Here is a 25,193-nt window from a genome sequence, read left to right as displayed (position 1 = left end):
TTACAAATTCACACCTGAACCTCTTACCATCTTCCTAGCTCTCTACCATCAACCCTGAATGCTACCACCCTTGAAATGCTTAAGCATTACTGTTCTGAATTCTGGCTGCCCTAGTGACCCAAATACCTCCCCCTTCTCTGCATTTTTTAAGCATAAAAAGCAATTATTGTTCATAAACAGTACTTGGCTATGAATTCCATACTGTTTTCTAACATTTTGAACTGTTACTGAAAATTTAGGGGGAGAGGAGGCCTGTGTATTACTCTGTCACCAGGCCAGGGTGCAGTGGCCACTTTATATGCCTCTTTCCAACTCCAACTCCTGGGCTCCCACTCACACCCCTCCCCCAACACAGCCTCCCAAGTAGCTGGGATGTGCCTGGAGGCCTGGGTAATTTTTGTTCTGCTTTTTGCAGCGATGGCAACTGATCCTCCCACCTTGGCCTCCTAATGTGTTAAGATTATAGGCATGAGCCACTGCACCAGCCCACTGAAAACTTTTCATTGTGTGAAACAGAGTGGTTGCAAGAAGAGAAAATGGGGCCTCTTAGGTTGTGACCCCTGCTCCCCCAGTCCCTACTGTTCCTCAATCTCAGGTTCTTCCTTGCAAAACACAAACTACCATACAGGGTGGTTGTGAGAATAATGTAGGGGAGAAGGAGGAGGGGGATAAGGCTGGGTCCTGGCATTCAGCAAGGGCTCAGTAAATGTTGGTTTATTTGTGCCTGACTCAGTCTCTGCTCCAGCCCCCCAATTTGCAAGCTCTTTGCTGCCTTGATACACACTTCTTTGGTTTTTTTTTTTTTTTTAATTTGGCCGGGGCTGGGTTTGAACCCACCACCTCTGGCATATGGGACCGGTGCCCTACCTGCTGAGCCACAGGTGCCACCCTTCTTTGGTATTTTTTAAAAACTCCCAGATGTCAGAGACACTTAATGATTATTTACACTTTAATTGACACACCTTGGTTATCTGTTCGCAGCAGCTGGTTATGACAAAAACAGGCTCTGGAGACTAGCTTCAGATGTTGGCCACTGCCAGCTCTGCAATGTCTGGAAAGTCACTTCACCTCTCTGAGCCACATGTCCCTATTTACAAAATGATCACAGTACTTCCTATTTCACAGGGTTGTGAGGATTATACAAGATCGTTCGGGAAACGTGCTTAGCTCCCAGCACTGAGAGCTGTAATTCCACCATGTCCCCAATTAATGGTCCATCAACGTCCCGCCTCTCTGCATTCTCCTTGCTCCACGTCTCCCACGTCCACACCCTGCCCTGCCCCCCGCCCCCCGGGGCCGCTCTCGACACCCTCTTACCTGCTTTTCCTTCCCGACTTGCCTTTAGTACCCACCACGCATCAACGCCACAGGCCAGGCTCTGCGGCGACAAAGTTCCACGCAGTCTCTCCTTAAAACCTCCTAATGGCCTACGAAATCGGTTTTATTACTGTTGCCACTTGAGAGATGAGGAAACAGGCCCCGAGGGGTTGAGTAACTTCCCCGAGGTCAGTGACCTAAGCGCCCGGCTCGGATTCCCGGATCGGAACCCAACGCATCCAGCCCACAGCCCGGGCTCTAAAGCGCGGCCGCCGGGCGCCTCCCCGGGGCGAACCGGCCCCCGCTCTCCGGCCGCTTCCCGGTTCCTCTGCGCGCCCAGCGCCCCCCACACCTCAGGGTCGGGCGTTCCGGCAGCTTTTCCTTTTTCTCTGCTAGAAACTGAGGGAGGAGACGGACGTGGCGTTCCAGACGCGCATAACCTCGCGGTCCCCGGGAGACACCGGGCAGGAGAGCCTTGGGCTGTGAGAGGCTAAGGACAGAAAATGAGAGAGCATTCCAAGACGTCAACGGAATCCGAGTCCAAGTTCTGTGTGGGCAACGTGGCCTTTATTCTCTCAGGTGCCGGCGGGCTTAGTCCGAAAGAGAAGTCGGCCGCCTGGGTTAAGTCTGGTGGGCATTCCGGGGGCGCAGGAATCGGCGCGTTCCTTCCCTCCCGGGTGGACGTTTCTGTGCGGGCAGGTCCCTGTATTCGGCCCTGTCGCGCTGCGCACGGCCCCGCAGCCCCCTCAGGGACCCACCCAGTGCCCGCGCGTGGGTTTCGGGGGCGGGGGGATGGACCCTGCCCCCAGTGCGCAGGCTCCGGCGCGGGGGTGTAAATGGGCCAAGCCGATCCCTTTGCATGAACTCGGTCCCACAAACTCTGGTCGCCGGGGGCCACGAGGTACCCGGAGCGCCGTCGGGTCCGGTCCCGCCCGCCCGCCGAGTGGCGCAAACTCGGTGTCTGGAGCGGCGCGCTGAACGGTCAGTTGGGAAACACGGGGAGCCCGTGAGGTCAGAGGGACCTCCCCGCTGGGGAGACCTAGTCTCGTGGCGGGAGGGAGGCGGCCCGGCCCGGGACGTCGTGTCGCGGGCAGACGCGTGACTGCAGAGCTCTGCGTTGTGGAAGGAGCTGCGGCGGGTTCCGGAGAGAGGAATGTGGGCAGGTGACCTGGCCTAATCACTTCTTCTCCACCAGAAATGTTCTTTATCCGGCAGGACAGTGGCCCGTAAAATCAAATGGAGTTGATGAACCTCATACTCTTCCTGAGCGCTCTCCCCAGGGTCTACCCCCCATGGGAGGGTGACTTGGCTGGAGGGTGGGTTTAGTTTGTTTTTGTTTATGCTTTGGTGTGGTGGCGTGCTACCCGTTACCTAATTTTTTTTTTTTTTTTTTAGAGACAGAGTCTCACTTTACCGCCTTCAGTAGAGTGCCATGATGTCACAGGACTCACAGCAACCTCTAGCTCTTGGGCTTCCTCGATTCTCCTGCCTCAGCCTCCCGACCGTTACCTAATTTTTAAGCTCTGTGTATGTGTACATATTATTGGGGATAACTATATAGGAGATTTTTTATATCTTATATATTTTTATTAATCTAAAATAGGTAAAACATTTTCTAGATATTGTGAATAACCATTCTTTTAAAAGTAAAGTGCTGGCTGGGCTCACACCTGTAATCCTAGCACTCTGGGAGGCCGAGACTTGAGCTCATGAGTTGGAGACCATCCTGAGCAAAAGCGAGACCCCGGTCTCTACTAAAATTAGAAAATCTGAGGCAAGAGGATGGCTTGGGTCCAAGAGTTGGAGGTTGCTGTGAACTATTGATACTGGAATTTGGCTCTTCGGTAAGTTCTTGGTAGAACTTACCGAAGAGAATGAATGCGCAGACCACAGATCAGTAGTAAGACAGGATTTATTTACAGAAAAGAACACATAAGTGCCAGAGCTCCTGGCAGAGAGAGAAAACCCAAGTCGGGAGAGAAAAGCTCTCTGTCTCTCTCCCAGCTCTTTGTCTAGGGGCATATATAGTCGCATGGGGCCCTCCGTGGTTACATTTAGGGTGTCTTGGTAGTTATATTTAGCGTGTCTGGGACATATCTGGCCCTCAGTAGTTACGTTTAGCGCGTCTTGGTAGTTACATTTAGCGTGTCTGGGATGTGGTGTCTGGGTCGCAAATGAATGGCTACAATCCCTTTCATTCCGAGGCCTAGGAAACTTACATGAAATTGACCAGGCCTAGAAAATGGGGATTCCCTGTTCAGCCTAAGGTGCTGGTGTCTCCCCGACGGTTGTCTGGCCCCTCTGGCTACTGGAGCCTCCTGCAGGCGCCCCCCTCTACCCGCCAGCCCGCTGGTTCCTCTGCTTGCTGCCACCGCATCAACACCGCCAAGGCCGAGGCAGCCTGTCTGTGTGCTCTCCCCACCCCCCAGCTCTACAAGCTGGCTGAGACGCCACTTGTCGTGTATCACTATGATGCCTCAGCACTCTACCCAGGGTGACAGCTTGAGACTCTGTCTCAAAAAAAAAAAAAAAAGTGAAGTAGTATATATTTGTATATGATTAAAATTAATTCTGATACCAAATAGTGTTAATTTACTTGTGTAGGTTAGTGAAGATTATAGAAGCATACTTAGTATTTAAATGATAGGTTTATACAACTGAAGACCAGATGTTTTTATGCTGTACCTTAAACACTGTAAAAATAGATTTTATATTAGTTTAAATAGAAAGCAGGATGTAATAGTATAGACATATTCAGTGACAGCATTAATCTGGTTACTGCAAAACATTATCCATCCTATAAATTACTATTCATTTGTAGTGATTTTGCTTACTAGAACTGTGCCTAATAGGTACATAAGAAGGTAGCATTACAATTAAAGTCACCAGCCCAGTAGTCCATAAGAGTTTTTATCTCTCCCTTTACATAAGGATTTGTAAATTGAAGTACAATGTGTTTTGGAACCAGACATACTTACCTGGATTTGGATATGGGCTCTACTGCTAAACAATTTTGTGCACCTCTTCATTGTAAAATGGGGCTTCTTTTAATTTAAGAAATATAATTGCCTACTATCTGCCAGAAACTATTCTAGACAATGGGAGTGTATCATTGAGTATAGTAGACCCCGTCTCTGCTCACAGAAGCATGCACAGTTTAGTGAGGAAGAGAAGCAAACAAATTATACTACAATGTAGGTGTTATGACAGGAGTGAGACTAGGGTTCTGTGGTGCACATGGCAGAGATCCTTTGCCCTCCTGATGGGAGAGCCAGTTCTACGTGCAAGGAATACAAATATGTGAAAGGCAGATGAGAGAAAATTCTCAAAAACCCCATTATGGCTAAAGCATGGTGTATGATGGAAGTCAGGAAGAGATAAAGTAGGAGAGGTAAGCAAGGGCGAGATTAGAACAGGTGTTGAATACTTAATATTAAGAAATAGAAGGGCGGCGCCTGTGGCTCAAAGAGTAGGGCGCCGGTCCCATATGCCGGAGGTGGCGGGTTCAAACCCAGCCCCGGCCAAAAACCAGAAAAAAAAAAAAAAAAGAAATAGTGCTGTGGTATATCTGGATCTGTAAAAGCGTTTTAAGACAAAAGGGACATAAACTGTCTGTGAAGCTACTGAATGATGCCCCATGAATATATCAATGTACACAGCTATGATTTAATAAAAAAAAAAAAAGACAAAAGGGACAAAATGACCAGGCTTTACTTTCAGCTTTCTTGGGCTGCCACGTCGAGAATGAAATGGAGAGATGGGTGGAAGGCAAGGAAACTAATTGGGAAGTTGTTACCTTAAACCAGGGGAGATGGTAACCTCATCTAAGGTGGGTGGCGGGGAGAGTGGAGAGGAGCTACTCAGATGCTCAGATGGGAGACACGAGGGCAAATGAGATGAACATGGCTCACAGGTTCTGGTTTGGCCAGTGATTTGAACTGGAAATATGTGATTTAATCATTACATAAATGGTAATGAAATTATTGAAGTAGACGAGATCTGTGTGTATAGAGCCGTGATTCTCAGCTGGTGTGCCACCACACACAAATGTTAGTTAAGATGTGAAAATTTTTAAAGATCATTAATTATTTTCAAAAGAATTTCAAAGCACAGTAAGTATATATCTTTTAACCTTTTTTTTGATCAACATAACTTAAGTGTGTCATGGAAGTTTAACTGTAGATTCGAGAGTGCCGTGAGATGAAAAAGGTTGAAAAACACTGGTCTGGAGTGTTAAATTTAGGAGGGTGTATGTGAGGTGCGCTGTTTAAGGCCTGTCCAAAATCTGTTCTTCCTTCTGGTTATATTACCCTCCTCATTTATTCATTCATTCATTAAATATTTGTTGAGTATTATTACATGCTATATTAGGGTTTTCCAGAGAGAGCCAATAGAATGGATGGATAGATGAGGGGGTTTATTAGGAGAATTGGCTGACACAATTATACAGACTGAAGTTCTTAGAAGAGTTGGCTCACACAATTATGGAGGTTGAGGAGTCCCACGACAGACCATCTGCAGGCTACAGACCCCGAGGTGCCAGTAGGTTGGCCCAGTCCAAGCCCCAAAGCCTCAGAACCAGGGAAGCTGAAGGTATAATTCTGAGTCTGAGGCCAAAGGTCTGAGAACCAGGGTGGGGACTGGCAATGGTATAAGTCCCGGAGTCCAAATGCTGTAGCAGGGGTGTCCAGCCATGGCCCATGGACTGCATGTGAATTATGTGAGAAATTTTTTGCTTATCTGTGCTGTGGATATCATGAAAATTATGTACAGACCCTTTTTTTGTGTAATTAACATGTGGCCTAGACAACTCTCCTTCCAGTGTGGCACAGCGAAGCTGTTTGAGAGCCTGGAGTTCTGATACCAGGGGCTGGAAAAGAAGAGTGTCCCAGCCATGGAGAAAGAGAGAGAGAGAATCACCTTTCCTCTGCCTTTTTCTCTGAGTCCCCAGGTGATTGGATGGTGCCACCCATTGAGGGTGGCTCTTTCTCATTCAGTCCAGGACTCAGATGCCAATTTCCTCTGGTAACACCCTCAGAGACACACCTAGAAGTAATGTTTTATCACTTCTCTAAGTATTGCTTAATTAATTCAAGCTGACACCTAAGATTAACTATCACACATGCCAAAGGGCTAGGGATACAGCTAATTATGACAGGTACCTACCTGTTTTAATGCAGCTTATTTTTTGGTGCAACAATAAGAGGCAATATAGTCTAAGCTTAAAAGCACAGTTGGTCTCGGTGTATGGCACACATCTTGGGGGTGGGACACAATTGTAAGAGGGACTTTCCCTAACAAATGAAATCAATGTAACCTAACTCTTTGTACCCTCAATGAATCTCAAACAATAAAAAGTAGAATAAAAGCACAGATTTGGGAACCATTCTGATTAGGTTTGAACCCCAGTTGTGCTACATCCTGGACAAGTTATTTAACCTTTCTGTTCTTCAATTTGCCCAACTCTCTCTTGGGTATAGTTAATAGTACTTTATTGGGTTGTTGGGAGCCTTAAATTAGTTAATCAAATACAGTGCTTGACCCAGTGCCTGCCTCCTAGAAAGCACTATGTGAATGCTTTGGAGAAAAATAAAGCAAAGTAAGGAGTAGGAAATGAGAAACTGTCATTTGATGGTCTAGAAGGGTCCAGAAGAGCCTTGCTGATAGGTGAACGTTTGATTTGAAGTGATATCTGGGTAAACAGAAATTCCAGGCAGAGATAACAGTACTTAAGGAACCTTAAAGAGCATACTTGGCATCTTCAAAAAATAGTAATGAGGTCAATGTAGCTGAAAGAGCATGAGCCGGGGGATGCAGGTAGGAGAATCAGGGCAAGTTATGGAGCCTTTGGATCCAAGACTTTGGCTTTCTGTTCTATCAACTCTGTTCTAGGGCCCAGTCTTTGAGAGTAGGTGTATGAATTAGATCCTGCCAAAGCTTATACAAGGATTAGCCTAGATTGAGCCAACTTCTTACTTTTTTTTTTTTTTATTAAACCATAGCTGTGTACATTAGTATGATCGTGGGGCACCATACACTTGGTTCATAGATCGTTTGACACATTTTCATCACATTAGTTAACATAGCTTTTGTAGCATTTTCTTAGTTATTTTGCTAAGACCTTTACATTCCACATTTACTAGGATTCACATATACCCTTGTAAGATCCAACTTCTTACTTTTAAGGCTAGTTACCATATTTTGCTGAGAATAATGTGCTCCTGTGTATAATCACACCCATGAGTTTGGCCCAAATCTTCAGGGAAAAAAATATTTTTCATTTTTTAATTCAAATTTGTATTTGCTTATATTTAGGTACCATTTTTTGTATTATAAAGACATTTTAGCATTTGCTTTTTATCAACTAGTACTGAGTGACATAAGAATAAAAGTGGGAATCTTTGATTTAAAACTACCAGTGTCTGATATTAGGGTTCATTTTAAAATTTTAAAAATTTGGCTAACAAACATATGAAAAAATGCTCATCGTCACTAATTATCAGAGAAATGCAAATCAAAACCACCCTGAGATATCACCTAACCCAAGTGAGAATCACCCACATCACAAAGTCCCAAAGCTGCAGATGCTGGTGTGGATGTAGAGAGAAGGGAACACTTCTACAGTGCTGGTGGGACTGCAAACTAATACTACCTTTTTGGAAGGAAGTAAGGAGAACCCTCAAAGAACTCAACCTAGACCTCCCATTTGATCCTGCAATCCCATTACTGGACATCTACCCAGAAGAAAAAAAAAATCATTTTATCATAAGGGCATTTGCACTGAACTGTTTTTTGCAGCTCATTTTACAATTGCCAAATTGTGGAAACAACCTAAATGCCCACCAATCCAGGAATGGTTTAACAAGCTGTAGTGTGTGTATACCATGGAATACTGTTCAGCCACTAAAAAAGATGGTGACCTTACATCTTTTGTATTAACCTGGGTGGAATTGAAACACATTCTTGGTAAAGCATCACAAGAATGGAGAAGCAAGTGTGATGCCCTAACTCCATCCATTTTGAGCAAGTGAACCAGACTTACCTTACTCCATTTGTAAGTAAGCTTGCCAAGCCCCTCACCCCTGCCCTTTGTAACCAAAATAGCCCCTTAAGCAAGCAGCGACCCTGCAGAAACAAGAAGGAAATTTAGCTGAGAGCTGCAGAATCCTGTGACAACTGAAAAAAATCTCGTGAAAAACCACAATCCAGTCACAAGTCTGTCTGGTCTGTCGGTGTGCAGTTTTTAGCCCACCTTATAAGAAAGACCCCTCCCCATGGCTCTAACTTTGCAGGTATTAGCTTCTGTAAAATTCTGCTTACGCTAGGGGTAAAAAACCTTGCACCTCCGCTTCAAGGGGATCAAGAGACTTTGTGGTGGGAACCTGCTCAATAAAAGACCCTTCCTTAATTTGGACTCAGTGTGCTGGCGTTTCTCTATAATTCCACTTGCAGTGGGTAATATACACAAGAATCCAAGGTACTCAATTCTGATATGAGGATAACTGATGTTAGTACATGGCAGGGGGTGGGGGAATGGGGAGTGGAGAGAATAGGTGGGGGGTCATGGTGTGTGACATACCTCTTGGGGGTGGGGCACAATTATAAGAAGGACTTTAACTAACAAATGCAAGCAGTGTAACCTGGTTCTTTGTACCCTCAGTGATTCCCCAACAATAAAAAAATTTTTTTTTTTTTTAATTTAACTGTACTGGTCAGCTGTCATTTACAGAAAAAACATTCTTTAAATCACAAAGCAGTTGAATGAAAGGCAAACTTTATTGGTAACTTTTCAGTTCATTAAATGAGAATCTTGTGTTTGGAGTGATCTTTTATTTTGTGAATTGCTATATATACATTCAGCATATCAGAAATCACTATATCCTTCCTAAAATTTTTAAATCAGCCTATAAATACTAGAAGAAGTAAAAACTAGATAAGTCACAGCTATAATTTAATACAAAAAAAAAATGAGATAAGTATTCCAGTATAAATTTCAAGAAGGGAGAGAAATTATAAGGGAAATACTAAACTCTGAATACTAAACTCAGAGCATGTCTATTATGTGAGTTTTGCAAGCAGAGAAGTCACACGAGTTATTTGGTTATCTTTGGTATTATGGAAAATTACTAGTATCAGTTATGGAAACAGGTATGCTTATAAATTTGAAGAAAAAATACGACTTTTACTGAAAAGGATTTTAGTGTTGGAGAGTTTTTAACTTGAAGCCTCTAAAAATTGTTGGCAATGCCATCATGACTGTTAGACTATTTTTCTGCAGTATTCACAGAGACAAGTAACCCTGAGAAACAACTCAGTTATTTGTAACATGGTGTTAGGGATTTTGTGGGAGTATTTTGTTAGTGACCTACTTGTGATGTACTATCTCAATTTTATAGCCTTCTGCTATTTAGATTTGAATTCCATTTTGGAATTCATCTTTACTTACAACGTCAACATCAAATAAAGATCCAATGGGCAACATCCCCCAGATGGAGCCTGGGGGTGGACAGTGGTACTTGGAGCTTTCATTTCTATTGGATTCTCTTGTTCCTTTGCCAAATCTATTTCTGTATTTTACAAAGAAATTGAAGACATGTTTAATACCAGCACCAGCCAAGTGTCATGTTTGCTGTTATGTATGGTGGAGGTAAGTACCCACTTAGGCCCACTTTTTGAACTTTCAAAAGCTCTCTATTTATAGTGCCTTTCTCAATGAAGTGTTTGAAATGTTGGTTCAGCTATGTTTTTCATACCTTTCATCAATAAAAGCTAGATAGCAACCATGTGCTCTATTAAGTCAGTTGTATTATAAAACAGGTGTCATTATAAAGGATAACTTTTTAAAAAGTGTGTTTTTTGGCCGGGCGCAGTGGCTCATGCCTGTAATCCTAGCACTTTGGAAGGCGGAGGCAGGTGGACTGCCTGAGCTTAGGAGTTCAAGACCAGCCTGAGCAAGAGTGAGACCTCCATCTTTACTACAAATAGAAAACTAGTTAAGCGCTGTGGTCAGTATCAGTAGTTCCGGCTACTTGGGAGGTTGAGGCAAGAGGATCACTTGAATGCAAAGAATTTGAGGTTGCTGTGAGCTATGACATCGTAGCACTCTACCCAGGGCTACAAAGTGAGACTCTTGATTCAAAAATAAAATTTAAAAAAAAAGTGTTTTCTGTTTGTTTCTAGTGTACAAAAGGCAGTTGATTTTTGTATTTTATTATATATCCTATGACCTTGTTAGTCTCATTTCCAATAATCTATTGGCTGATTCTTTCAGAATTTTTAGATACACAAAACTGTCTTTTGCAAATACTGATGGTGTGGTTTCTTCCTTTCCTTACACCTTTTTTCCCTGTCTTACTGCATTGGGTTGGACATCCAATATAATGCTGAAGAAAAGTGGTAATGGTCGGCATTCTTATTTTGTAGTTTTGTTAGTATTGTTTTCTATGAGAAACAAAATATATTTAAGCTAGTTTGTAAAAATGCTCTGCTGTCAGAAATTTGATCAAGTTTGATCATACATCTAATCGCATTCCTGTGTCTACGCTCCAAATGCCCATCGGAAAAATGTAAAACTGCAAACTTGCTGCATTTATGTCCATAATATTCTGGATACATGAAAATCCCGATAAACACTTAAATCAGGGTACAGCCTGGTTACTTTAGTTAGAATCCATCCAGTATGTGCTAGATGTGTCGAAGATGTACACTCAGTGCTGTTTTTTTCCATTACATAAAGTTATGACTCTGAAATAACAGAAAGCAACTTTCCTTGCCACTGTCTTCTGTTGTGTCTGTTTGGGGTGTGGGGGTGCAATTTTTGTCTTGTCACCCTTGTTTGTCAGTAATGTGCAGTGTGGGGGTAGGAGTGGGCTTCTGCTCTATGTTGCTAAGTAGTTGGTTCTTGCCTAGGTACGATCAGCAGTATCCTGGTGAATACATATGGCAGCCATCCAGTCACGGCAGCTGCCTGTCGGGAAGTGGCTTGATTGCCGCTTCCTTCTGTAACACTGTGCAGGAGTTTTACTTCTGTATCAGAGTCATTGCAGGTGAGTTGCTACTGATGTAATTTCAAGCATTAAATTGGCCAGGGGCAGTGGTTCATGCGTACAATCCTGGCACTCTGGGAGACTGAGGTGGAAGGATTGCTTGAAGCCAAGAATTTGGGTCCAACCTGAGTAACATAGTGAGACCTCCATCTCTACAAAAAATAGGAAATCAGACACAGTGGCTTGTAGTCCCAGCTTCTTGGGAGGCTGAGGCAGGAAAATCTCAGGAGTTTGAGGTTGCCGTAAGCTATGATGATGCCACTACACTCTAGTCAGAGACACATCAAGGAAAGGAGAGGGGAGGAGAGGAGAAGAGGAGAAGGAAAGAGGAGAGGAAAGGGGAAAGGATAGGGAAAGGACAGAGAAAAGGAAAGGGGAAAGGAGAAAGAATTAGCATTATGTTAATGGATTTACGGGGATAGTATTGGCATCTTTCACAGTGTGTTTTTACTGTCTGAAAAACAACTGGCTCACTCGCTTTCTGAATTTAGAAGACTTATTCTTTCTCCTTTTTGTTTTCAATTTCTTATTTCTCTGAATAGCTAATATTAAGAAACTAATATAGGAGCATACATTTGTTACTCTTTTTTTTTGTAGAGACAGAGTCTCACTTTACTGCCCTCGGTAGAGTGCCGTGGCGACACACGGTTCACAGCAACCTCCAGCTCTTGGGCTTACACGATTCTCTTGCCTCAGCCTCCCGAGTAGCTGGGACTACAGGCGCCCGCCACAACGCCCGGCTATTTTTTGTTTCAGTTTGGCCGGGGCTGGGTTTGAACCCGCCACCCTCGGTATATGGGGCCGGCGCCCTACTCACTGAGCCACAGGCGCCGCCCCATTTGTTACTCTTTTAGTTGCTAGTGTGAACAGAATTATTTTAATGTTATATTGTAAATCTGGCATTTGCTATATAGAGAGACTTTGTATCTGCATTTATTTGTCCACCTAGTGATCTTACTATATAGCATCTCTCATAAGGATACTGATTTTTGTCTTCTTACCATTCACTTTGTCTAGTTAATAACAAGTATGTTTCTGACATTTATTACAGTGTGTAGTTTTTTTCTTTCTCTCTTAGGTCTTGGGTCTGCCTTCAACTTGAACCCGGCTCTGACCATGATTGGCAAGTATCTCTACAAGAGGTGACCACTGGTCAACAGACTGGCCATGGAGGGCAGCCCTGCGCTCCTCCCTGTCCTAGGCCCTCTCAATCAGGTTCTCTTTGATATGTTTGGCTGGAGTCCTAATTCTTGGGGACTTCTTATTAAACTGGCATGTAGCTGGAGCCCTGATGCAACAATAGGGCTCAAGCCAACTAATGCAGGGAAAGATAGCATAAAGAAGCCTTTCAGGGCTTGGCACTCAAGGCTCAGTGGTTAGGGCACCGGCCACATACACTGGAGCTGGCAGGTTGAAACCCGGCCAGGGCCTGCTAAAACAACAATGACAACTACAAAAAGAAAAAAAAAAGCTGGGCACTGTGGCGTGCACCTGTAGTCCCAGCTCCTTGGGAGGCTGAGGCAAGAAAATTGCTTAAGCCTAAGAGTTTGAGGTTGCTGTGAGCTGTGATGCTACAGCACTCTACAGAGGGCAACATAGTGAGACTCTGTCTCAAAAAAAAAAAAAAAAGAATCCCTTCAGGATGCTGGAAAATCTGATGCAGAAAACGGTGCAGGTGGTGCTGTTGCTGAATTTAACAGTGGAAACGCCAAAGAGGAGAAACCATCTGCTTTTCAAATGGTTAACAAGTTTCTGGACTTATCCCTGTTCACTCACAGAGGCTTTGTGCTGTACCTCCCTGGTAATGTGCTAATATTATTTGGACTGTTTACACCTTTAATCTTTCTTAGTAGTTATGCCAAGAGTCAGCATTATGCTAGTGAGAAAGTGCCTTCCTGCTTTCTCTTATGTCTTTTGTTGATACTATAGCCAGGCCTTCCATGGGACTTACAGCCAACACAATGTGGGTAAGACCTCAAATTCAGTATTACTTTGCTGCTTCTGTTATTGGAAATGGAGCGTGTCACATGCTACTTCCTTTACCCACATTACCAGCTATGTTGGGTTCTGTGTCTATGCGGGATTCCTTGGATTTACCTTTGGGTGGGTCATCTCCATACTATATGAAACACCCATGGACCTCGTCGGACCTCAGAGGTTCTCCAGCACTGTGGGATTGGTGGCCATTGTGGAATGCTGTCCTGTCCTCCTGGGACCACTGCTTTTAGGTATAGTATGTCTCCCTACGTCTCTGGCTCTGTTTTCATAAAATAGCATACAAGACTGGCAAGGTGATAGAAAGCGGAGATTAATGAACTATTTGGGAAAGGGCAAGTCTGTCTCATTTCTGTACCTTAGTGCCAGCACAGCATAATTCCTCAAATACTTACAGAACCATCAAGTTGAAAGGGGACTCAAAACTTCAGGATCTTTTAAAATAATTTTTTCTGATCATAAGAATAACAGGTTATTACAGAAGAATATTTAATGTACAACTCTGCCTTTAAAATACTAGTGTTTATTTCATTTTAATTATGGAATTTATCTCAGTAGTAATATTTTAAATAACAACAGCTATCGGGCAGCGCCTGTGGCTCAGTCGGTAAGGCGCCGGCCCCATATACCAAGGGTGGTGGGTTCATGCCCGGCCCCGGCCAAACTGCAACCAAAAAAATAGCTGGCATTGTGGCGGGCACCTGTAGTCCTAGCTACTTGGGAGGCTGAGGCAAGAGTATCGCCTAAACCCAGGAGTTGGAGGTTGCTGTGAGCTGTGTGAGGCCACAGCACTCTACTGAGGGCCATAAAGTGAGACTCTGTCTCTACAAAAAAAAAAAAACAGCTATCAGGTGAGGGCTTACAGCATACAGCGTCCCAGCACAGAGCTAACTATTTTATATATCCTGTCATATTTTACAAGGCTAGAAAGGTAGAACTGTTTTTGTCCCACTTTATAAATGAAGAAATAGAGACTTCTAAAAGTGAAATAAATTGCCCAAGATCACACGGCTAGTGTATAACCATAAAACTTGATGAATTATGCTCTAAAAATACCAAACTCTCTGGCTGGGTATAGTGACTCATGCCTGTAATCCTAGCACTCTTGGAGGCCAAGGTGGGTGGATTGCTTGACCTCAGGAGTTTAAGACCAGCCTGAGCAAGAGCAAGACCCTGTCTCTCAAAAATAGCCAGGCACTGTGACAGGTGCCTGTAGTCCCAGATACTTGGGAGGCTGAGGCAAGAGGATCTGTTGAGCCCAAGAGTTTGAGGTTGCTGTGAGCTATAGCACCACAGCACTCTACTGAGGGCAACAAAATGAGACTCTGTCTCAGAAACAATAAAAATAAATAAGTATACCAAAGTCTATACATTTAAAAATTATTCAGACTAGGCAAACAGCAAGATCCCCATTACAAAAAATGTAAAAATTGTTCAGGCATGCACCTGTAAGTAATCCCATTTTTTGGGAGGCTGAGACAGGAGGATCACTTGACCCCAGGAGTTTGTGGTTGTAGTGAACTATGATTGTGCCTGGGAAGCAAAGCAAAACCCCATTCCAAAAAAAATATGTATATTATTTAATACAAAATACAAGAATAATTTGGTCCCCTGGATGTGACTCATGGTTTTGAGATTGTGCATTATAAAGGAAGGAAGGATCCATAAAAGAAGATCCGCTACTGACTTTTCAACACTTTCCCTCCCCCACTCCACCTGTACCCAGTGACTTGCCAAGTCCTGTCAATCTTTTTTTTTTTGAAACAGTGTTTCACTATGTCACCCTTGGTAGAGTGCTGTGGCATCACAGCTCACAGCAACCTCAAACTCATGGGCTTAAGCGATTCTCTTTCCTCAGCCTCCCAGGTAGCTGGGACTACAGGTACCCGCCACAACACCCGGCTATTTTTTTTTTTGGTTGTAGTTGTCATTGTTGTTTGGCAGGCCTGGGCTAGATTTGAACCCGCCAGTTCCAGTGTATGTGGCTGGCTCAGCCACTGAGCTACAGGCACCGAATCAAGTCAATCTTTTTCTAATTTCCCCATTTTTCTCCATCACAACTAGCACCCATATCCAAAGCTTCGATCTATTTGAGCTGCTCCTGACTAGTCTACCTACACATATGTTGACTCTAGTTGTTCTTCGGTCTCTTCAAAGCCTCCCATTCAGAAGAGATTTCTTAAAACTTTCCAGTTGCTTTCCTTTGCTCTTAGGGTGAAGATCAGATTCCCGGGCACTGCACTGCCTGGCCCCACCTGTCTCTCCAGCTTCATTTTCTCCCATTGGCCTTTTGCTCTCTCTGCTTCGGCCACCTGGCCCCTCTTCCTTCCCTCTCACACACTGTGCTTCCTCCTACCACTGTGCCTTTGCACTTGCTGTTCTGCCTGGATCCTCTTCCCATCACCTTCTCCTAGATAATTCCTATCCTCCTGCAAGTCTCAGCACAGTTGACACTTTATGGGAAGCCTTCCTGACCCACTTGCTGGTCCCAACCCCCTATTTTTGTCTTTCAAAACCTTCCTTGTAGCCCTTTTGCAGTGTGTGTAGTTAGCAGAGCCAGTGCCTGGTACTTGAGAAAAGGTCAGTAATGTTCTCAATGAATGATGCCCTGGGTTAGAGAGCCATATGGAATCATACTCCAATTGGTTACACACATGAGTACCGTATAAGTGAAGAGTTTTCCAAAGTTTATTCTGAGAGATACTAGTTTGATGAGATGCTAATAAATTTTACTATAACAAGAGTTTAATGGCCAAAACAAAGTTTAGAAGTATCATGTTAAATAGGTTCCTTTTTTCTTTTTTTGTTAAATAGGTTTCTTTACTACCAGAACTCACAAAGACTTTAAGAAAAAATAATACGCCATTTCCCAAATTCATTTGACTTCTGAAACATTGGAGTGGTAATTGTAGCATAGTGGTTAAGAATGTAGATGTCACAGTCAGACTTGCTAGATTTAAAACCAAGCTATAATATTTTACTAATTTGTGACCTTGGATAAATTACTGTGTATTTCAATTTTTACATCTATATAATGAGAATGATAAAATCTGCCTATTGTAAGGATTAAGCACTTAGAATGGAGTTAAGGCATTGCTGTTAAATTTTTAGCATAGAACAAATGTTCACAGGAACTGTCTGGGAAATGCTGATAAAGAGCATTTCTGGGTAACTGAACAGCTCTGTGCCCTTGGACAAGACTCTTAAACCTCTTTTAGCAACAATTTTTTCCATGATGTATTGCTTCTAGGTGATCCCTGTGTTTTTTCCAATTCAAATTTGCCACGAGTTAATTTTTTTTTAAATTTTGAGACAGAGTCTCACTATGTCACCCTGGGTAGAATGCCATGACGTCACAGCTCACAGCAACCTCAAACTCTTGGGCTTAGGAAATTCTCTTGTCTCAGCCTCCCAAGTAGCTGGAACTACAGGCACCCACCACAACGCCCAGCTATTTTTTGGTTGTAGTTGTCATTGTTTGGCAGGCCCAGGCTGGATTCGAACCCGCCAGCTCTGGTGTATGTGGCTGGCGCCCTAGCCGCTGAGCTACAGGCACCAAGCCAAGAGTTAATTATTTTTAAATGGCTAAAAAATAACAGAATATTCAAGGCCTCCCCAAATCAGTGAGACATCATAAGCAAAAGATCAGATAATTATTAACAATTCCTTTTTATACTAGTTTGACAAACTAGTATAAATTGAATTTTGACAGGTTTGTCATTTGTGGGCTCTTTGAATATTGGATTGACGTCTTCCCCCTGAGTGGCTCTGTAGGCTGTGTTTAGGAAAGGGTAACCTTGCTTATTCTTACTCATATAACTTTTCTTTCTTTTTAAATATGTCTAGGTTCTCTCATTGACATGTATGGAGACTTCAAATAAACTACCAGGCGAGTAGCATAGTCCTAATTATTTCAGTTATGTCTCTCCATTGGCATGGACGTCAATTACCAACTTGAAGTAAAAGAACGAAAAGCAGAGAAGCAGAAAAAGAAGGTAAAGGGGAAAAGCTCAAAGAAGTTACTGAAGCAGCTGGTGGCCGTGGTGGCTTCAGGGTGTAGTCTGAGCTGCTTGGGAGGCTGAGGTGGGAGGACCAAGGCGGCAGTGAGGCACGGTGGGGCCACTGCACTCTTCTTCCTCACAGAGTTAGACCAGGTCTCTTTAAAACAAGCAAACAAAAAAAACCCCAAGGCATCATCCATCCATTAGGGAGTGAGATTCCCTTTATAGGAGGAGGCTGCATCTTCCTGGTGGAAAAAAGTTTACTGAACCAGCAGAATGTACAGCATAAAAAGACCCAAAAGAAAAGGGTCTAGTCTGAAACCATGGAGAAATGAAGTAGCTTTTGAGCAGAGATCATTGGAAAATTCTTCAGAGCCACGTTCTACTTGTGGTGCTTAATGTGGACGGTAGACATTTGTGTGGAATCACACTGGCTGTTCCATGATAGAATGTTTATTTTATTCCTTTCCTGGAGTCTAAAATAAATATATCACCTCCTTTGGGGACAAGGCATTTGTAAAAAATGAGGGAAGGAAATAGCTTTTATTTGAAGTCAGCTAAATTAAGGTATACTTGGTATATGGTATAATTCCCTCTTTTAAGATAAAAATTTGATGAATTTTGACAAGGGTATTTAGTCTAATAACTACCACCCCAATACAGATTATTTTGAACACCACAGTAGTCCCCTTCTGCCCCTTTGTAGTCAGCTACTTCCCTCACCCACGCCCCTTGGCAGCCGCTGATCTGATTTCTGTCTCCTTTAGTTTTGTCTTTTCCAAAATGGGACAAATGGGCCAGGTGCAGTGGCTCATGCCTATAATCCTGGCACTCTGGGAAGCCAAGGCCAGTGGATTGCTTGAGCTCAGGAGTTCAAGATTGGCAAGAGTGAGACCCTGGCTCTACTAAAAACAGAAAAAAAAAAACCAAAAAAACCTAGCAACAGGTCACAGCTGGCTCCTGTGATCCCAGCTACTGGGAGGTGCAGGCAAGGGGATTACCTGAGCCCAGAAGTTTGAGATTGCTGTGATACCAGGGTACTCTACCCAGGGTGACAGAGCCAGATTCTGTCTCAAAAAAAAAAAAAAAGAAAGAAAAGAAAAGAAATGGGATAAATGGAATCACACAGGACATCACAGTATGCAGCTGTGGCATAATAGGTAATGTATCAAAGGCCTCTATTCTCAGTTCCTGTCACACAGCTCCTAAAGTCCTTGGAAACTTGTGAGTGATAAGTGTGTTTTATATGTTAATAAGATGACTGGTGTCTGGGACTCTCTGGATGGCTTCAGGATGGGGGCTGGTCTCCAAGAAAGACCAAGGAGCAAGTGATTGGAGAGTTGGGTCTTTCCGTGGGAAGGCAAAGGAACTGAATGTTGAGTTCAATCACAGACAGCCAATGATTTCATCAATCCAGTTATTTAATCAGTTGTGCCCACATAATGAAACTGCCATTAATACCCCTAGCAATAAGGTTTGGAGAGCTTCTAGGTTGGTGAACACATTGAGGTACCAGGAGGGTGGCGGGTGGCGTGCCAGGCAGAACGCAGAACCTTCATGCCCCTTCCCCTCTACCTTGCTCTATGCGTGTCTTCCTCCAGCTGCTCTTGAGTTGTACACTTTATAATTAACCAGTAAACCTAAATAGTGTTTCCCTGAGTTCTATCAGCTATTCTAGTAAATTATCAAACTTGACAAGGTCATCATGGGAACCTCCAATTATCCGGTGACAGTCTGGGACTTGCAGATTGCATCTTGTGAGGGTAGTCTTGTGGCAGTGTTCCTGTGGCTCACCTTCTGATCATCTCTGAGCTACCAGTGAATGTGTGGACTCAGGAAGCCAGCGCGGTCAGTACTCCCCAGTCACCTGCATCATGGTGTTGTGGTTCTTGAGCATTTCCTTACTGAGATCAGCATCAGAAGATACACTGATGTCCCCAAAAGATAGGGTGATGTTGGCCAAAAGAAGAAGTCTACTTTTCCACAGTCATCTAATGGATATGATTGACATTTGCCACGTGCCAGTTTCTTACCATGCCAGTTCCAGGCATTGAGGACTCAGCGGGGAGTCACACACAACTGTCTGTACTCCACAGATCTTACCTTCTTGGAGGAGAAGACAGACAGTGAACAGTAAGTTAGAAGGAAACAGAAGTTTTCTGGGCAGCGCCTGTGGCTCAATGGAGTAGGGTGCCAGCCCCATATGCCGGAGGTGGCAGGTTCAAATCTAGCCCCAGCCAAAAAAAAAACTGCAAAAAAAAAAGAAGGAAACAGAAGTTTTCTGAATATAGCATTAGATACGGGCTTAGCCTTCATCCATCCTTCTACCCTAACAGTATCTTTTGGAGCATCTTCTGTATGTCTGACTGCTGGACAGAAAGGATAGATCACTCAGCAAAATGAAGCCCCTGGCACCTGCAGCTTCTAACAGGACCCCTTACTTGTAACAGGAGTAAATGCTACCATATAGCAGCACATGAAAAGGCAGATAATCCGACCTAAGACCTAAAAAGGCCGAAAGTCTATCCTTGAGTCTCCTTGATAAGCGTAATATTAACATGCAAGTGCATAGCTATTGTTTCAAAGTAGTTCTGGTAATAAAGTCTTAACCCACTAACATTCTGTGCTGCGATGGGAAAGCCTTAGTAAGTCTCATCATGAACCAGAACAAAATGAATAAAGAAATGCTGGCCATATTTACACGGTTCTTCAGTTTGCACAGTCCTTTTACAGTTTATCATCTAACCCATGCAAACGGAGGGGCGGGGGGTAGGCGTAAATAAAAAACAATGACCCCTCTAGATGCAAGATGACATCCCAGATTGGATTCTGGAACTGACATTAGGAGAAACACTCACTGCTCTGTAGTTTAGTGATAGGGGCGCACCAGTGTTGAACTTTTTTTTGACAAGCACACCATGATTACCTAAATGGAACTCTGTACTATCTTTGCAATTTTTTTTCTATGAACTTGAAATTCCAAAATGAAAAGTAAAAAACTACTGACTCTTTAGCGAGGCCTTCATCCTAGCAGGACAGCTCCTTCAGCATCGGAGAGGGCAAAGCAAAAACATAGTATCTAGTGGCTAGAGCTGAAAGTTGTGCTGGATAGAAGCTCAGAAACAGAAGAGGCTGACTCCCGGGTGAATAATGCCAAACCAATCCATGGGTCCTGCACCAAAATGAGTTAAGATGGTTTCTGGCCCCAGCAAATTTACAATCTAATTTACCATTCTGTCTTTCGGCTTTGAAATTCATAATGTGTGTTTTTTTTTTGTTTTTTTTTTAACTTGTGGGTTTCCTTCCTAATATGGTTTGCTATCTCAAGAATAGAAAGAGCTTGCATCTGCTCATTCTGGTTGGGTCTCAGGAGGAAGTGGCCATTAAGGAGCCGGAGGGGAAGCAGGCTAGGATCCAGTCCCTGGCATGCTATCTACCATGTACATATAATGGAAAGAAGTCTCAACCTGTGGCGTTTTTCTCACTGCTATGCTTTATTCTCTGTGCCCTCCCATCCCTATTTTTTTTTTTTTTCAAAGAACAGGGCCTGAGTGCTTTTCTCTCAACTAATTCCGAATGCTTTTCACGTTGGAAGCTATGGAGACCCAGTGTAAAGTAGTTCACGTCTATAATCCTAGCACTCTGGGAGGCAGAGGAAGGTGGATTGCTTGAGACAAGGAGTTGTTTTATTTATTTATTTTGGAGACAAAGCCACACTCTGCCCCCCTGGGTAGAGTGCCATATGTGCTGGCATTGTAGCTCACAGCAACCCCAAACTCTTGGGCTCGAGTAATCCTCTCATCTTAGCCTCCCAAATAGCTGGGACTATAGGTGCCTACCTCTATGCCTGGCTAGGTTTTCAGTTTTTCATAGAGATAGGGTCTCATTCTTGCTCAGACTGGTCTCAAACTCCTGAGCTCAAGCAGTTCACTGGCTTCAGCCTCTCAGAGTGCTAGGATTACAAGTGTGAGCCATAGCTCCTGGCTGAGCTCAGGAGTTTAAGACCAGCCTGACCAAGAGTGATACCTCTCATCTCTATTTATTTTTTTTTATTATTTATTTATTTATTTACTTACTTAATTTTTGAGACAGAGCCTCAAGCTGTTGCCCTGGGTAGAGTGCTGTAGCATCACAGCTCACAACAATCTCCAGCTCCTGGGCTCAAGGAATTCTCCTGCCTCAGCCTCCCAAGTAGCTGGGACCACAGGCACCCGCCACAACACCCAGCTATTTTTTGTTGCAGCCATTATTGTTGTTTGGCAGCCCGGGCTGGATTCGAACCCACCAGCTCAGGTGTATGTGGCTGGTGCCTTAGCTGCTTTAGCCACAGGCACCGAGCCTCCCATCTCTATTAAAAAAAAAAAAAGAAGAAGAAGAAGAAGAAGAAGAGAGAGAAAAGAAGCTAAGAGACATTTGATGACAACTGTTGCCCAGTCCTAGAATTGGGTAAATTCTAAGTGTTGTTCAGTTTCTCAAATGCTAATAGTAAGCACAAGATAAGCACAGCAGAGGAAACCCTGGGTCTGCCCAGGGTACTTTTCTGAGGCAGAAGCTTTAGTTCACTCCTTCCACGCACACACCCGCACCACGCCATTCCTCCTGCACCTTCCCATGGATACCTAGAGGTTGCCCTGCGTCAGTGTGTCCACGTTCACCCCCCACCCAGGCCTTTTCCCTGCTAAGCTGCGGCTCAAGCCCTCTCGTGGCCTCACCAGCTTAAATAGCCTTCTAAGGACCTCAGGCTCACTCACCTCCTCCAGTCCACCGCCAACACTGCTGCTGCATTAATGTAATCACCAACAGGTTAGAAACACCTCACAGATACATAGCAAGCATGTGACAAAGATTTAGTCTAAAGTCACAAACAGAATGGTAAATCTAGTTGGAAGGAAAATTCCAGAAACTAAATGTTTATAATCAAAGAAAAACAGGATGCCAAAAAGAAGATTTTATTTATTTATTGAATTTCCGGTTACTGTGAGAATACAAACAACTAAGTTATAATATTTGCATTTGTTAGGTACAGTCCCTCTTGTAGTTGTGTCCCACACCCAAAAGGTGTGCCATATTTTTTTCCTGTTATCCTCATTTTATTTATTTATTTTTTAATTTCGGGTTCATGTGGGGGTATAAACAACTAGGTTACAATATTTGCATTTGTTAAAGATTTTAACTTGTACTAAAACTACCTTTTGCTCTTCCCCATATCTGCACGTCCAGCCCCGACAGTGCCTTCATTCCTCCGTCTGTTTATCAGACGCTCTGGGCGGAGGTCCTTGTCAGCTGCCTCCTTACGGGGGAAGAGGCAGAAAACCTAGAAGATGCTTTTCCCCACCCTGAATCAGTTCCCAGGGCTTTTCCACTCCTGTTCCTCTCCTGACCCCAGAATCCATAAAACTGCCAGAGCCTTTTGTTGGGGCATCCTCCATAGTGAGGCATCTGCGTGATCCACTTCACCCCTTCTGGTGAGCTCTTGCATGGTGAAAGTTGGACCATGGAGAGTCAGTGCTGCTGCTGGTTTTAGCTGCTTCCTTATACCACTGCAGGAAAGCGTTAAAGACTTAATTCTCATGTTTTGCTTACTTTAATTGGCTATTCTGACAGAAGTTCAGCTCTCTCCAAGCTCAGCTAAACTCCTTACAGTGTTATATTTTCACAGGATGAGAGATTTGTTTGCATCTCTGCAAGACAAAAATGTCCACGGGATCACATACTGCCCCAGGGTCTGGGCCCCAATAATTGCAAATAGACAACAAAGGTTTATTTTAGATTCTAGAAGCTAGAAAAGCAAATCATCTTTCTGTGGGTTCATAGGACAAGGCTTCATCAGTATGGATCTGAAAAGAGGCATAGTCATCCTTTTGCCTTCTATCTAAGGTTTAGATAGTTTTACGTAACACTGCTGAAATTAGATGCTGTTTCAGGCTTGGCGCCCGTAGCACAGTGGTTATGGCGCCAGCCACATACACCGAGGTTGGTGGGTTCGAACCCAGCTTGGGCCAGCTAACCACAATGACAACAACAACAAAAAAATAGCCTGGCATTGTGATGGGCGCCTGTAGTCCCAGCTACTTGGGAGGCTGAGGCAAGAGAATTGGTTAAACCCAAGAGTTGGAGGTTGCTGTGAGCTGTGTCACCACAGCACTCTACCCAGGGAAACATAGTGAAACTCTGTCTCAAAAGAAAAAAAAAAAAAGTGCTGTTGCAATGCTGTCTCCCTTTGTCAGTGTGGTGCAGCAGCCAGGCCCCCTGTTCTTTCAGCTTCCATCATGTTCCTCTAAGTCCCAGACTTTTCCAGCTCTGTGCCAACCAGCTTCCTCTACAGGTCATCTGGGACGTCAGGACTGCAAGGGTCAGAGTAGACATGGGTTCTGTTTGCCCTCACAGAGTTGTCTGTGCTTGTTCTCCCACACTTCACTTCCAGCTTTCCTTCCCAGATGCTGCCCTGCAGACATTCCAGGCCCACACAGGAGGCACGGTCAATAACCTTCCACAGAATTCTTCTCCAGATCTCATTTCTATAGCAAATTACCCATTTCGTATTCCGCTTCTCTGCACAATTCCTGTCTTATAAACTCTGACTTAATTCAAAGGCCCTTTGTGGATTCTTATGGCTCCTCATAGCCAGAGTGTAGTGGTTATTAAGAGATGAACCTTGATGTTCAAACATAGCTCTGACTGCCTGAGAACATTATTTAACTTCTCTAAGCCTCAGTTTCTACGTCTACATTATTTAACTTCTCTAAGCCTCAGTTTCTACATCTATAAAATGGGAAGAATAGGGTGGCGCCTGTGGCTCAGTGAGTAGGGCGCCGGCCCCATATACAGAGGGTGGTGGGTTCAAACCCAGCCCCGGCCGAACTGCAACCAAAAAATAGCCGGGCATTGTGGCAGGCGCCTGTAGTCCCAGCTGCTCAGGAGGCTGAGGCAGGAGAATCGCTGAAGCCCAAGAGCTAGAGGTTGCTGTGAGTCCTGTGACATCATGGCACTCTACTGAAGGTGATAAACTGAGACTGTCTCTACAAAAAAAAAAAAAAAATTTAAAAAATAAATAAAAAAAAATTGTGAAGAATAATAGGACTCCTTAATGTGGTTGCCGTGAATGTCTGTATTCCCTGAGGCCAAATCTACAGGAACTGAGGTACTGGTGATAATCAGCAGCTAGGCTAGCACATCTAAAGTTATTGCAATGAATGGATTAATAAGCTGTGGTATTTGTATACCATGGAATACTAGTCAGCCATAAGAAAAGATGGAGACTTTACATCTTTTGTACTTAACCTGGATGGAGTTAAAGCACATTCTTCTTAGTAAAGTATCAGAAGAGTGGAAAAGCAAGTAGCCAATGTACTTGATAATAATATGAAATGAAAATACAATTAAATTCAAGTGAGGGGGGAGGCAGGGAAATTGGTAAGCTCTCACCTAAAGGGCACAATGTAAGGGTATACAGTTCACCCCCAGGGGAAGGGCTCAACTACAACTTGAACTTTACCTGACAAATGCAAAACAATATAACCTGAGCATTTGTAGCCTCATTTTAATCTGAAATAAATTTTTTTTAAAGAAAGTTATTGCAGGGCGGCGCCTGTGGCTCAGACGGTAAGGCGCCGGCCCCATATACCGAGGGTGGCGGGTTCAAACCCGGCTCCGGCTGAACTGCAACCAAAAAATAGCTGGGCATTGTGGCGGGCGCCTGTAGTCCCAGCTACTGGGGAGGCTGAGGCAAGAGAATCACTTAAGCCCAGGAGTTGGAGGTTGCTGTGAGCTGTGTGATGCCATGGCACTCTTCTGAGGGCCATAAAGTGAGACTCTGTCTCTACAAAAAAAATAA

General features: G+C 43.8%; 1 pseudogene; it reads left to right on the top strand.

The window, feature by feature from the left end:
• Window positions 1–2,176: 2,176 nt before the first annotated feature.
• LOC128585461 (monocarboxylate transporter 1-like) lies at window positions 2,177–17,239 on the top strand (annotated as a pseudogene).
• Window positions 17,240–25,193: the final 7,954 nt, after the last annotated feature.

Source organism: Nycticebus coucang, chromosome 5, assembly GCF_027406575.1.
Source record: "Nycticebus coucang isolate mNycCou1 chromosome 5, mNycCou1.pri, whole genome shotgun sequence".
Classification (NCBI taxonomy): Eukaryota; Metazoa; Chordata; class Mammalia; order Primates; family Lorisidae; genus Nycticebus; species Nycticebus coucang.
This window is presented reverse-complemented; position numbering and strand designations above follow the sequence as displayed.